The sequence below is a fragment of the Tasmannia lanceolata genome, unplaced genomic scaffold (genome assembly GCF_043159265.1).
Source record: "Tasmannia lanceolata isolate RefF3 unplaced genomic scaffold, GAP_Taslan_0.1 ptg000004l, whole genome shotgun sequence".
Taxonomy (NCBI): Eukaryota; Viridiplantae; Streptophyta; class Magnoliopsida; order Canellales; family Winteraceae; genus Tasmannia; species Tasmannia lanceolata.
The window spans coordinates 12,495,006-12,508,010 of record NW_027518681.1 but is presented as its reverse complement, the minus strand read 5'-3'; the positions used below and the strand labels follow the sequence as shown (position 1 = coordinate 12,508,010).

Genomic DNA, 13,005 nt, shown 5'->3' with positions numbered 1-13,005 from the left:
AAAAACAGCAACGCCAGGGCTCAAAATGTGGGGGATATGGACATTACAGAACAAGCTGTCAAAAGAGGACTAAGGTTTGGAAACGTTATTATTGCTCTTGTCAATTTATTATGCTCCGTTTTTTTTCTTATTGATTTAAATCTCTACTACTGTGCTTGCTAATAGGTGGCTGCAAATGAGCAGCAAAATGCCCATACCCAAAATGGAAATGAGTAAGATGAACAGAGTTAGACAGTTGCTTTCTAGATGAAGGTGCCATTTCTCACTGCCCATTTTCAGTATTTGTTACATAAGTTTAAATCACGAGCCCTTGGATTATGGGTGTTTTTCTCATTGCCCATTTTCATTTAAAAAAGTTTACATCATTTAGAAGAAATTTAAAATCGTCATTTAAAAAAAAAAACATCATTTAGAAGGTGCCATTTCTCACTGCCCATTGTCACTAACTTGGTGTTTTTTTGTTTTTGTTTTTTTTGTAGACCCACTATCGATCTTTCATTTGGTGCGATCAATATCGGCTGTACCTGCATTTGCTGCATGTTGGGCTTCATTCTGATTATGGCAGCTGTGATTCTTTGGTTTTTGAAGCTGTAATATCGGATTAGTGTCACTGATTCTTTATGTTAGTCATGAATAGTGTCCATGCCTTGACTGATGCTCATCATGGTTTGCATTTCTCAGATATTTAGACTTTTTAGCAGTTCTTTACATTATCTCGCTTCCAATTATCCTGCAATTGAAATACAATTATGGCCTATCTTCATATCAATGCTTGAAAACTTGTACGCATATGATGGCCTATCTTCCAATTATCCATTGATCAGAAGTTTGCATGCCTCCAATTGGACTGTAATGATCATCCAAGTGGGGAAATTTTTTGCACCATATCCCATTTTCAATGGGATTTCACTTGCTGAACAATCTACTGTGGAAGTGAATGGGATGTTATATTTCAAAAATTGCACCTTCTGAAATTTTTTGCACCATATCCCATTTTCAATGGGATGTTAACCAGAACACCTTCTTTTGTCTCTTTTCAATTCTGTTTACTATGTTTGTATAGTGAATGACTCTATAATTTCAATTGTTCTATCAATAAATCCTCGTTTCAAATATTCATCTCTGTGCATTACTGAAATGGATATTACTATTCATGGACTAAACTTTGAACCATCGATCAAGGCACTTAGGCTGAGTACAGGGAAATTCAGTTTTGTAACAACTCTATCCTCAAAGGAATGAGAGGAAATGATGGAATGTGGAGTTTTGTAACATTTTCTCATAACCTCATGAGAATTTCTGTTTGGACAGAAGTGCCCTACTCTCTTTGACTCTTTATTGTAGTGGAGTTTTTTCATCTGTTAACTGTTTGCTTATTTTCAGAAGGATATTTTGGTTATGGAATGTGGTCCAGCTTACAGAATGGCTTCTCATGGTGGGGCCCACATCGTCCAAACTTCCTCAAAGCTTGCTGGAGAGTATGACAGTCACACTCCCAGGACTATTTGCCATGTCAAAGCTAGCAGCATGGAACGTTGGGGGGGGCTTGGTACCCAAACCAAAAAGTAGGATATCACTAGGCTTATCATGAACGAAAAACTCCCCCTGCTTTGTCTTTTAGAAACAAAAGCTCCTGAAGAAAATTTTGAGAAATTTAGAGAAGATATTGTAAGCAACTGGGCCAGCTTTGCCAACTATAATCATGCTCCCAAGGGTCGCATCTGGATTCTATGGAATCCATCTTGATTTGCAAGTCCTAAACTTTTCTATCTAAAACTCAACATGTGCTTGCATCAAGCTTTACCAGCTTTTATTTTTCAATTTTTTTTTCCTAAATGCATTTCAAAGGCAGGTATCTATTCGCTAGTTCGTTATCACTAGAATCTATGCAATCTGGATTTGTGCAAGGGATTTCAATTGCACGAGTTACTGTGCTAGAATTTTTACTATGCTAGCATGCATAACAGAGAACAAAGTTGCATCACTAACTACAATTAACAGTAACAAATATTGAGAAATAGAGAGATACAGAGACAAAAAGATATTGAAACTTACAAGAAAAAGAGCAAGTGGGAGTGCTAACCCGTTCAGCTGAATTAAGCCATGTTTTCCAATATGGCCTTCTGTATTTGTCTGCAGATTTGCAAGTGATTGATCCAGGTCATCTTTAATTTGATATTATAATTTAAAGAATTTGTTTCTAAGGGCAACAGCCACTGTGATTTAAGTTAAATTAAGTCTTTCCACGGAAAATTGCAACCCTACTACTGGACCCAGGATTTTTTTCCATGGATTTTTTTTTATATAATTTTTACCTACATCCAAATGAGGAAGTGTTCCCTAAATTGATGAATGCCATTGTCTTCAACCCATTGAAGAGAAACACTGTCTCTTTTGATAAAAAAAACCTTAAATCCATAAGAAAGAGTATTTGTTTTCACTGATTTAAGGGATTTCTCTTGCTCTCCCAATGTTCTCCACCCTTGCCCTTTGAGTCCCTGCCTCCCTCCTCAGCTCCTCTTTTACAGATGGACCCATGAATATTCCATGAAATAATTTTTCATGGTTTCCAAACAGGTTCCTACTGATTGTTATATGGAACGCATGTATTTCATCCCAAATATAAAACTTGTTGTTTTAATATAGATATAAGTCCTAAAACACTCTTCATTACATAAATAGTTCATCATCTACCATTAAATAAGCTGATGGACTCATCTGCTTGCAAAATTACTGATGTATGCTAAAATAAGAAGAAAAATAACTATAACAACTAAAACTTTAAGCATGGCATTATCAATCTCCACTGCTCTCATGCGCTCCTCCAACATCCTATATTCGCTAAAGACTTCACGTCCGCCACCAACTTCACGCCCATTGTACGACCTTGCCTCACTGCCTAGCTCGTTCCTGTCTAAGTCATCGTCAGCCCAATAGAAATGCTCGCACTTCTTGCCCTGCATAATGTTTAAACGTTACAATTTCGAGAAGATTGAAAAAAAAGGACTGCAATAATGAATATTACTCACATTCTTCCGAGCGCAAGTGTAGTAAGGGCGTCCTTGGTTACCATTCTTGTTACTGCGGGTGATTTTCCTAACAGCTGGTTCAGAACACTGACAAAACTCGGCGGTTGGCCACACACCATGTGAGGTACTGCTGTAGTTACTAGATGATGCCATTTCTTGGGTTTTTCTTACATGCAAAACAAACAACCATTCATGAAATGAATAGGACAACAGATTGCTAAAAATTGAGCATGTACGCCTGTACTATTATGCAAAAGTGGGCCACATAATGGCATTCAACCGAATTGCCCAACAAATTCTATTTTAAAATTGAGTGGCTCTCAGAGTCATTTGGAACATTATAAATGTGAAGCACCTTTTAGCTATTAAATATTGGGAAATGTTATCAGGCACTCCTACTTTATTGAAAGTACGGTATGGCCGGCACCATAAGATGATCCAAACTGTCCATTAGATGGGCCACAACCTAAATAGGTCGTGCCCAAAAAATTTTTCCATAGGTTAATCCTAACCCTCCGATCTATAAAGTGTTAGATCAACACTCTAACAATCAGATCGGGGGGTTAGGATCAACCTATGGAAATGATTTTTTGGGCACGGCCTATTTTGGCTGTGGCCCATCTAATGGACGATTTGGATCATTCTATGGTGCGGGCCTTACCGTACTTTCAATAAAGTGAGGAGTGCCCTCATCAAAATAGATCAAACATGTATAAAATATGATGAAACCCTCCTCAAAACCCTCTTGAAGTGGGAAAAAAAAATTCAGATGAAACCCTCCTCATAAAAATAACAAAAATAATAACAACAAGCACCATTTACCTGCATCTTCTCTTTTCTTTTCTTTTTTCAGAGGAATGAAACTAGATGAAACCCTACTAAAAAATGCACAGAGAACCCTACTAAAAACTAGATGAAACCCTCTTACAATGAGGGCAAAATAGGGGAAACGCAAACGGCATACAAAATTTGCTTCTCATTTTCACCAAAAAAAAGAGAAAAATAGGGAAAAGTTATAAGAACCTGACCTTAGGTCTGTTGATTTTTGGGTTTTGCAACTGTAGACGAGGGTCTGTTGAGGAGGGTTTTGCTCTCTTCAATCGACGAGTGAAGACGAGAGTGAAGACGAGGGTCTGTTGAGGAGGGTATTGCTCGTGTCTGTTGATTTTTGGGTTTTGCCCTCTTCAATCGACGAAGGAAGGAGACGAGGGTCTGTTGGGGTTTTCCAATCCACGACGAGGGTCTGTTGATTTTGGGTTTTGCCCTCTTCAATCGACGAAGGAAGGAGACGAGGGTCTGTTGATTTTGGGTTTTGCCCTCTTCAATCGACGAAGGAAGGAGACGAGGGCTGTTGAGGAGTTTTTTTGAGGAGGGTTTTGCTCTCTTTTGTTTTTGGGTTTTGTTTTAGTACTCGTCGATCGAAGCAGACTTGTTTTTTTCTCATATATGTATACTCAACAGACCACGGGTTTTTTTTCTCATATATGTATACTCAACAGAACACACTCTCTCTCTTCGACCGCACCTTTTTTCCAAACGGTTGAGCGCACACTTCTTTTCCTCATATATATATATATATATATATATATATATATAGCAGAAGAGAAAAGAGAATAATGTTTTGATTTATTTCAAAATTCTGTCGGTTTAACACATCAACATGGTGGTTTTTTACAGAAGAGAAAAGAGAATAATGTTTTGATTTATTTCAAAATTATGTCGGTTTAACACATCAACATGGTGGTTTTTTACAGAAGAGAAAAGAGAATAATGTTTTGATTTATTTCAAAATTCTGTTGATTTAACACATCAACATGGTGGTTTTTTACTGTTTAATGCCCTTGCCATATGTATGTCCAAACTAACTATGTGAGGGTAAACAAGTCATTTTATTATTTTCCCCATAAAGTCAACATTGGCGGCCTTTCTATATGCAAAATTATGGAAAGTTTGTAGTAATTACATGATATTACGAATTGCGGACACCTTTAAAAACATTGACGACTTCCAGATACCTTAAGAGGAACAACAATTATGGAAACCTCTATAGATTGGAGGGCTAGGATCAGCCTATGGAAATGATTTTACGGGAACAACATATTTATGTTGTGACGGTTTGGATGAACCTATGATGTGGTCCGTACAGTTCTTTGTCGGCCCGTGTATCGCACGAGGTTTTTTACTAGTGTGTATATATGTATATTTTAAACATTTATATCTCAGAATCCTATTAACAATTCACACTCTTGATCGAATGGCTAGGATCATCCGATATAGAGATATTTCCCATCGATCAAAACTGGAGCCCAACATCTGGAGGACGCCACACAACTTCATATATTGCCCCCACTTACATTAGGATGTCCATTTCTTAGTATGTATTCGTTTTCTCTGATTGCAGCTATAAAAAATTCATAATTCTGTGGAAAGAAAAAAAAAATCAAACCTCTCAAATACAAACAAAATCAAAGCCCGCTGCCAAAAATCCTTCAATGAGAATAAGACAAGGTCGGAATAGCATGGAAAAATGTGCAAGATTCCCTACACCCAAATTAAAAAAACAAAAGAAAAACCCATTCAGTCATTTTCAAGGGCGTCTAGGAGTACACGCCACTATCTGTTTTCTATGTCCGAGAATGTCTGTCGTTATTCACTAATCCGCCAAATTCCAATCACGTTACTTTCCGGGCTCTCTGCTCAATCACACACTTTTCTCTTTGAATTACTGAAACTTCCCATTAATCCCAATTTTCTTCTACTTTTTGTTTTTGTTTTTTTCTCATCGATGTCTGCAACAAGCGTGCTTGCCCTTTCATGTTTTTGTTTTTCTATTTTCTGCAGAGAAGACAGAAGGAAGGGGGTCAGAGAATCTCTCTCTTTCTATCAATTTTAATGTAAATATGTAGCCATATCAAGGGTATTATGGTCATTTAATATTTTGAATGGGTAATCTTTTCTTGGTGGGACCCTAAGTGAGGATTGATGAGTCAAAGGCCTAGGACAGAACGACTCTATGGTCGTCATTTGGGTAAATGAATCTAAAATCTCAATAAATTGTTAGAGTTCCACGCAAAAGCAAATAGTCCCACATCGGTAAAGTGAAGTGAATGGGGAAGGGTTATAAGAGAATGGACACCCTCCCTCTAACAGCTAGCTTTTAGGGGTGAGTTCTACCCGGTTAAATTCCCTACAAAATGCCATTTAGATTACATTTTTAAAATTTCCCTACAATATTCACAAGAATAAATACCCAAAAAGTCACTTTTGCTATAAGGGTAAAAGGCAATGTCAAGGTCCAACAAGGGCACATGGGCACTATGTGAGATCAAGACAATTGACCTTCTAGAGACAAGTCTAGACACTAGAAGAAAAACACCCAATCACGATTGATATTTAATTGTCACAAAGTATGTCCCTATAACCCTAATGTCCATAATTTATTGTGTTGAATTGATTTCCATAGCTAAAGACATAAAACAAAGACAGATATTTTCCCTTGTGGGGACGGATTTAGTCCATGACCCGTTAGAATTTCTTGTAGTGTGGGGTCATCCAGGATAGAAATACCATGTGTAATATAAATATAAAGTCTTCAAAAGATCAATGACTTAGCTTTTCTTGGCAAAATCCTAAATGAGGGTTGATTGAGACTCGATGATCGAGGGCCAACAGAATATCTGATCAAGATGATCTCCATGCCATTTGGCCGACCTAGATGAAGCCACAAGTGAGCCCCAATTAGTGGCTCTTAAAAAGGAGCCTTAAACTGACTTAAATTAGTTAAGAGGCATTCCTAAAATTAGTTGAGGAGCCTATACGTATAAGAGGCATTCCTTAAATTAGTTACCTATAAAAAGGCATATAAAGTAATCTAGGAAAATTAGAAACTAAAAACTGATATGGGTGGTGTTGCCTAAGTGACAAATAGACAATACCATCCCAAATCTCGAAAATCACGAAAACAAATGGGTCTCTACTTTTGGACTTTCCATTAATGCGCGTTTCTAACTATATAGAAAACAATTTGAAATTGCAACCAAAACTGATTGAGAATCTTGAGGATTTAAACAGAGAGAACACATGGGTTTGGTCCAAAACATGTGACAGGGAAGGGAAAAGAAAGAAAAAGAGAGGGAAGATGATGAACTCTAGCTGTGTTGCAGGGTGTTTAGACGTTGAAACCCCAATGAGGATAAGCTTCATGAAACTCTACCAATGGCCACAGTCAGATGCAGAGTTTCTGAAGCAAATGAGTGAAAAGGAGGGCTCTGTTGATTGTAAAAGTCCCAGTTGCCATGAGAGTTATGCTTGCAGGCAGAAGTACTTGAGGAGTTATACATTCAGTAGAAAAGAAACGGTTGCGGAGAGAACAAAGAAATGGTTGAAGGAGAAGGAGGAGAGGAAGGCTAGAGCAAAGGAGCTTGTTTTTGGGTTGAAGAAAACAAAAGATAGGTCTGTGAGTGCTGCTTGTTATGCTCTTGATGTTATTTTTAGGTGTTTGCTTTCTTGTGTGGCTAAAGTTGATGTAGAAGAGTACAAACCATGAAGGAAGAGGTGACTCTTCAGGTGGTTGTGGGTTTTATTTGGTAGAAGAAAAAAAAAAACTTCAACTCTCTCTCTCTCTCTCTCTCTCTCTCTAATAATGTGTGAGTGTGGTTCACAATCAACAACAAAAATACACATTAATTGATGTATGACTAGAGTGATTATTGGTCCAATGGAGATCCAAGGCAAGCTCCATTGGATCAGTCAAAGATGGGGTCTTCTATATCTTAGCAGGCACGCAACACTGTATCACATTGAGGGTGCCACACAGTATATGTAACACTGATTTTATAACACCCTTTTTTATATCACACTAATCGTCCCAAGAGAGGGGTTTTGATAGATAAATGTTTACTTCTATAACTTCGTTCCTGGCTCCATTTTAAAATCATCTCCACAAGTCTAGTTTTCTTCTTTCTTCTTGTTCCTAATATTTTCTTACGTATCTTTCGTTCTACCTACTATAAGTTAGATAGTAGAGGAGAATCTCCCTCTACCATCCAACATGCTTAAATCCCTGTCCTTAATAATTTTAATACCTTGGAAGACTGATCTCAATTTTGTCTCATTAGAATCAACGAACCCAATAGGGCCTAAGAAAGCCCATATGGTCAACCCTTGATCATCTCTAAGGAGATCTCCAATGCCGGCTGGGCTCCGGTTACCCAAAATCAATTCATCAAATTTAAGTTTCATATATCCACTCTTGAGAAGTAAATAGTGTAATACAATGTGGCTAACTTCCATGTGCAATTTCAGCACGTGAAGAGGATCACCATATATTTGATTTCATCCCTCTCTAAGGGTCTCTTTATATTTCCCCTCATTATTGCTCCATTCTGTTCTTTTCTTCTTCCTGACCATCTCGGCCGTGGCTCCTCTACTTCCTCTTTTTAATAAAATCCTTCTACCATTAAAAGGCTATAAGTTAGGCAATTTAATGCATTCCTTCCTATTGACTCAATTCAGGCAAACTTAACCAAAAAAAAAAAAAAAGGGAAACTCTCCTCGTTACTTTGATACAATTTAACAAAGTTGAATAGCTTCATTTCTTTCTAAATAATGTCATTTGTTTGATCATTCATAGTACCTATGTGTAAAGGGGAGTCCCGTCTACCTTTTAGGGAGCTTATTAAGATAGATTTCCTATGTTTGGGTTTGAGGGGTGGACACCGACCCACTCAACCCCAACAAAATCACAAAGAACTATTTCATTATGCATTTAGGACTCTTGTCTCTCTACATCCACCCATTTTATTTTTCTTTAAATTAAAGAAATAAACTGACTAAGAAAAGGTATTATAGTGAGAGTAAAGATATTTTGGCACAATTTTTTTCACATTAATGTTGTAATTTTATAATAATTTGGCATTGATTTGATTATGTCATCTATGAGGTTCATCAAAATGCTCTTCATCTATTACGTTCAACAAAATACTCTTTGCCACGAAATTTTAAAATGTATCTCATTGAGGTTTGTGACTATAAAGAGTATTTGGGGGCCACATGTGCAGGCCCCAAAATACTTTTTTTTTTAATGGTTGTTGATTTTATTAAGAAAAAAGAGAAAGGACCCAGATGGTCGATACAAAGATAGAAAAAGAGAATATGGCGGAGAACGACAGCCAAAAAGAAAAAAAACAATCCCCATGGAACAAACAAAGACAAGATGGATAGCTAAGTATCAAGGTGAAATAAAATCAAACATCTCCAAACCCTCTTTAGAAACTCCTTCTTTAACTAGCCCATCATCTTCACTATTAGCAGACCTCCTTACGTGCTGGAAAGTAACTCTCGAGGTTCCCACCCAATCAATAAAAATTCTAAAGATCTGCAGAAAAGGGAAACATCCAAGGTTTTCCCTTTTTTTTTTTTCTTCTTCTCAAATTTGCACTTGCGAGTGTGATTGTCGTTCAACCTTGGTAAGACTACTTTCCCTCGCGTAGCTAGGCTACATCAAAAACTGATTGTTGGACTCAAATTTATGTTTAGTTTTGGGTCCAATAATCAGTTTTTACTCACAATTAGGCCTTGTTTGTTGTATATTTATATTTTGATAACCATTTTTTAGTCCGAAATGGATTATTGGACTTAGAATCACGTTTAATTTTGAGTCCAATAATCGGTTTTGGACTTTGGCCTAGATCAAAGAGTAAAAGGGCCAGATAGGGTGGGCCTAGCTATGAGACGGGCTTGGGCTTGAACTCGTGGTTATTATAGGCTACAGGGCTGGATAAGATGGGGCCCACACTAAAATTCAAACAAAAAGAAAGTTTTTGTGCCGATAGGAGAGATGGCTCATATGAAACTAGGAATATGGGATTATGAATATAGGCTAGATGAATATCTGATCGAACGGATCAGAGTTACAATAGGGAAAATGGGGGCCAAAGAAGTGGATTGAGGTATTGTATTTTGATGGTAATTAAACTTCATCCAAGAAGGCTAAAATTCTCCAAATTGAACAATATTTTCGCCACATATTTTCCTCGTCGCAAACATATATGCACAATAATTTAATCAAACGATCCTTTTGCATGTGATATTTTTCTTTTTCTTGTATCCCATTAAATGGGCATCATAATAAAAGAAATAGTGTTTATGTGTTTCAGTCAGGCCCATGTAATATACCCCTTATCATTATTCAAACCTCACCCATGCCATCATAATAAAAAAAATAGGCTAACCATTCGATCTATAGGAGCCTAATTTCTTGGCATCTATTTTAACCCTCCACAAATTATAACCCTAACCATAACCTATAATTATAACCATAACCATAATCCTAACTATAACCTATAGAATGAATGGGTTGGATGACTCAAACAACTATGGGAGATGGTGTAATTAGAGGGTTGCTCAGCCTGCGCGATACCTCAGAAACCTTTTCGTGTATTTTTTATTATTTTATTGACAACACAACAAAATACAAGACCATAAAATTTTAAAACTATCAAATAAATATGAAATGAGAGTTTGGTCATTTTGTAGCAGCCTAAGCTAATTAAATTCATGAGCATACCTTTAGGGCACGTTTGATTACCATGAATTTTTTTCCCTTGAATATTAGCTTACCCAATGGTGAGGGATAGTGTAAGAGGGATAGATACTAGAGGGATTGAGTTAGGATAAGGCAAGAAAAGCCCGAAAAATCAAGAAACAAAAAACTCTGCTTAAAATATGATCAACTTTTTCCTGATTTTTACACTTGTGCCCTAACCCACTCTCACCTCTCCCACTCGCCCTACGCCACTCTCACCACTAATTTATCATGAAAAAAATTTCCTAGCCGCCAGACATGGCCTAATGTTGATCATAATACCTTAAGTTTTTTTTTATTATTGAATTTCATATAAAAAATGCTGCTGTAATGGGATTGGGAAGTGAAATAAAGTGACTGCCAGCCCATGTATAATGCAAATTAAGATCAATACGTCAGTCCATGGGGAGGTCATTGGATAGAATAATAGTTAAATAATTACATGATATGCTGTTAGTATGCTCATTGAACACAATGTTCGCAAAACGATTGTGTTTAGTGAATGCCAATCATATGGTATAAAGAATTTAAAGCCCATGCATGCCAAGTGGGAGACTGTTAGAAGTTTATAATCCTAAAACTTGCTAATCCTATGTGGTCTTACCATTAAGATTTTGGCAGCTATTCACCTAAGTTTGGTAGGTTCTTGGGCTCAAATTTTGCACTAACAACTTGTTATTCTTGGGCCCAAGATGCCAAATGAAAACGGCCAAGTTAGGAAAGCTTAATGGGAGCTTTCTCCTCTTATAAATACGGCATGTGGTCTTTCTTCCTCTCCTATTGCTTTCCATCTCTTGTAAGAGTGTAATCACGTGCAAGGAAGGTTTCCCATTGAACCAAATATTGAGGAGAGAGCAAATGGCATTTCTGGGTCGGTTTCATGCTTGGAAAAGTAAAGACTCTTCCTTGGATTTGAAGACTTTGGAAAGCGGCAATTGTGGAAGGTAAATCTAGACCCCTAAGCCAAGAAGATAATTTTCTTTGATTTAATGCAGTGTTTAAAAATTCCTTGACTCGACAAGGAACTCGCCCGAGTCGACTCCTTTTTACCTCGGCCGAATTCCGCGTTGCACCACATCTCCATTCCGTGTTTTACCTACAAAGTCAATAAACTCCTTCGACTCTCCCGAGTCATGACCGCGTCAACTGTGTCAGCCTCATTCTTGGCTACGTCCGCGCTGATTCGACGACAAGGATTTTTCTTGGCAGCGTTCCTCGTCAAATCCGCGAGTTTAAACAATGATTTAATGCTAAAGATCCAAGGGATCGTTGTTTTCAACAATGTTAATTTAACACAATATACCCATTTGCAGCCTCTCCCCTCTCCATTTCCCTATCTCCCGATCTCTAATGGGTTCTTACTTATAAATATGGGCTTGATATATATGCGTTGATGGGCCTTGATAAATCCATCAAAACTATTTTTAAAGCCCATTCGTAGGTTTGGTGTAGACCTTAGCCCTTGAAACACTGTTAATGAAGAATCCCGTAACATTTTGGTAGTTCCACAGCCACCTGTTTTTTCTGTCTTTGCTTAATTAGTGACACTCACTGTCACTTGCACCTCATATCAACGTCTGAACGTCGCTCTTCGGTCAGTCCTAATCGGGTGGTAAGGAAAAATGTTAGCTAAGGACCTTTGATCTTGACGCATCTTGGCATAAAGAAACTCCTTAGTTGTTTACATGTGGAACTGGTAGAAGAATCGATACCATGCCTGATTAGAACTTCATACTGTTCGATTAAGACACTTAACCCTCCCATACTCCATATTTTGAAGGTCGTTATAATGAACTCCCTTGTTTTAGCTAAAATCTAACTTCCACACACCAAAAGAAAAGGATAATGCTCAAGGAAGGAGAGAGAGAGAGAGAGATGAGAAAAAAGTGTTCTTGTCACTAAACTAGAGAGAGAAACAGAAGGTAATTAAATTTTGATAAATGCATCCCATCCAAAGTATAGTTAAGATAGGGTTTCACATGGATCCAGCCAAGCAAAATTTCAAGCCAAAAATGAGATAAAGACATCACAAGTAGCAAGTTGACATCCGTGGCCCCCACCCAAAGAAAGTGGTGGGGACGTTCATCCATTCACTCATAAATCCCATGCACCATGGCTGCAAACCCTAAACCCCATCTGGGTGTGATGGTCCCCACCCCTGCTTAAAATCTCCCAGACTCCCCCACCAGCCTGGCACCACTCTTTTTGCGACAAGTGGCCTTGTATCGTCCATGCACCCACGCCCGCTCGGACAACATCCTTCTGCCCCATCAGGACCGTAGTTAGCAAAACTCCATTTTAAACTCTGTTTAAAACTTATACATCAGTGTTTTTAGAAAATATTTTAAACACATTTTAAACGTATTAAACATAATTTTAGGCCAACTTTCC

At 37.7% G+C, this 13,005-nt stretch overlaps 1 long non-coding RNA gene across 1 annotated transcript; it reads right to left on the bottom strand.

Annotated features, from left to right (window-relative positions):
• Positions 1-2,621: 2,621 nt before the first annotated feature.
• Positions 2,622-4,541, bottom strand: LOC143875878 (uncharacterized). The gene is made up of 3 exons (XR_013250221.1): positions 4,058-4,541; positions 3,030-3,195; positions 2,622-2,957 (listed from the first exon to the last, which is right to left on the bottom strand). It is a non-coding gene; the product is annotated as an uncharacterized LOC143875878 (long non-coding RNA).
• Positions 4,542-13,005: the final 8,464 nt, after the last annotated feature.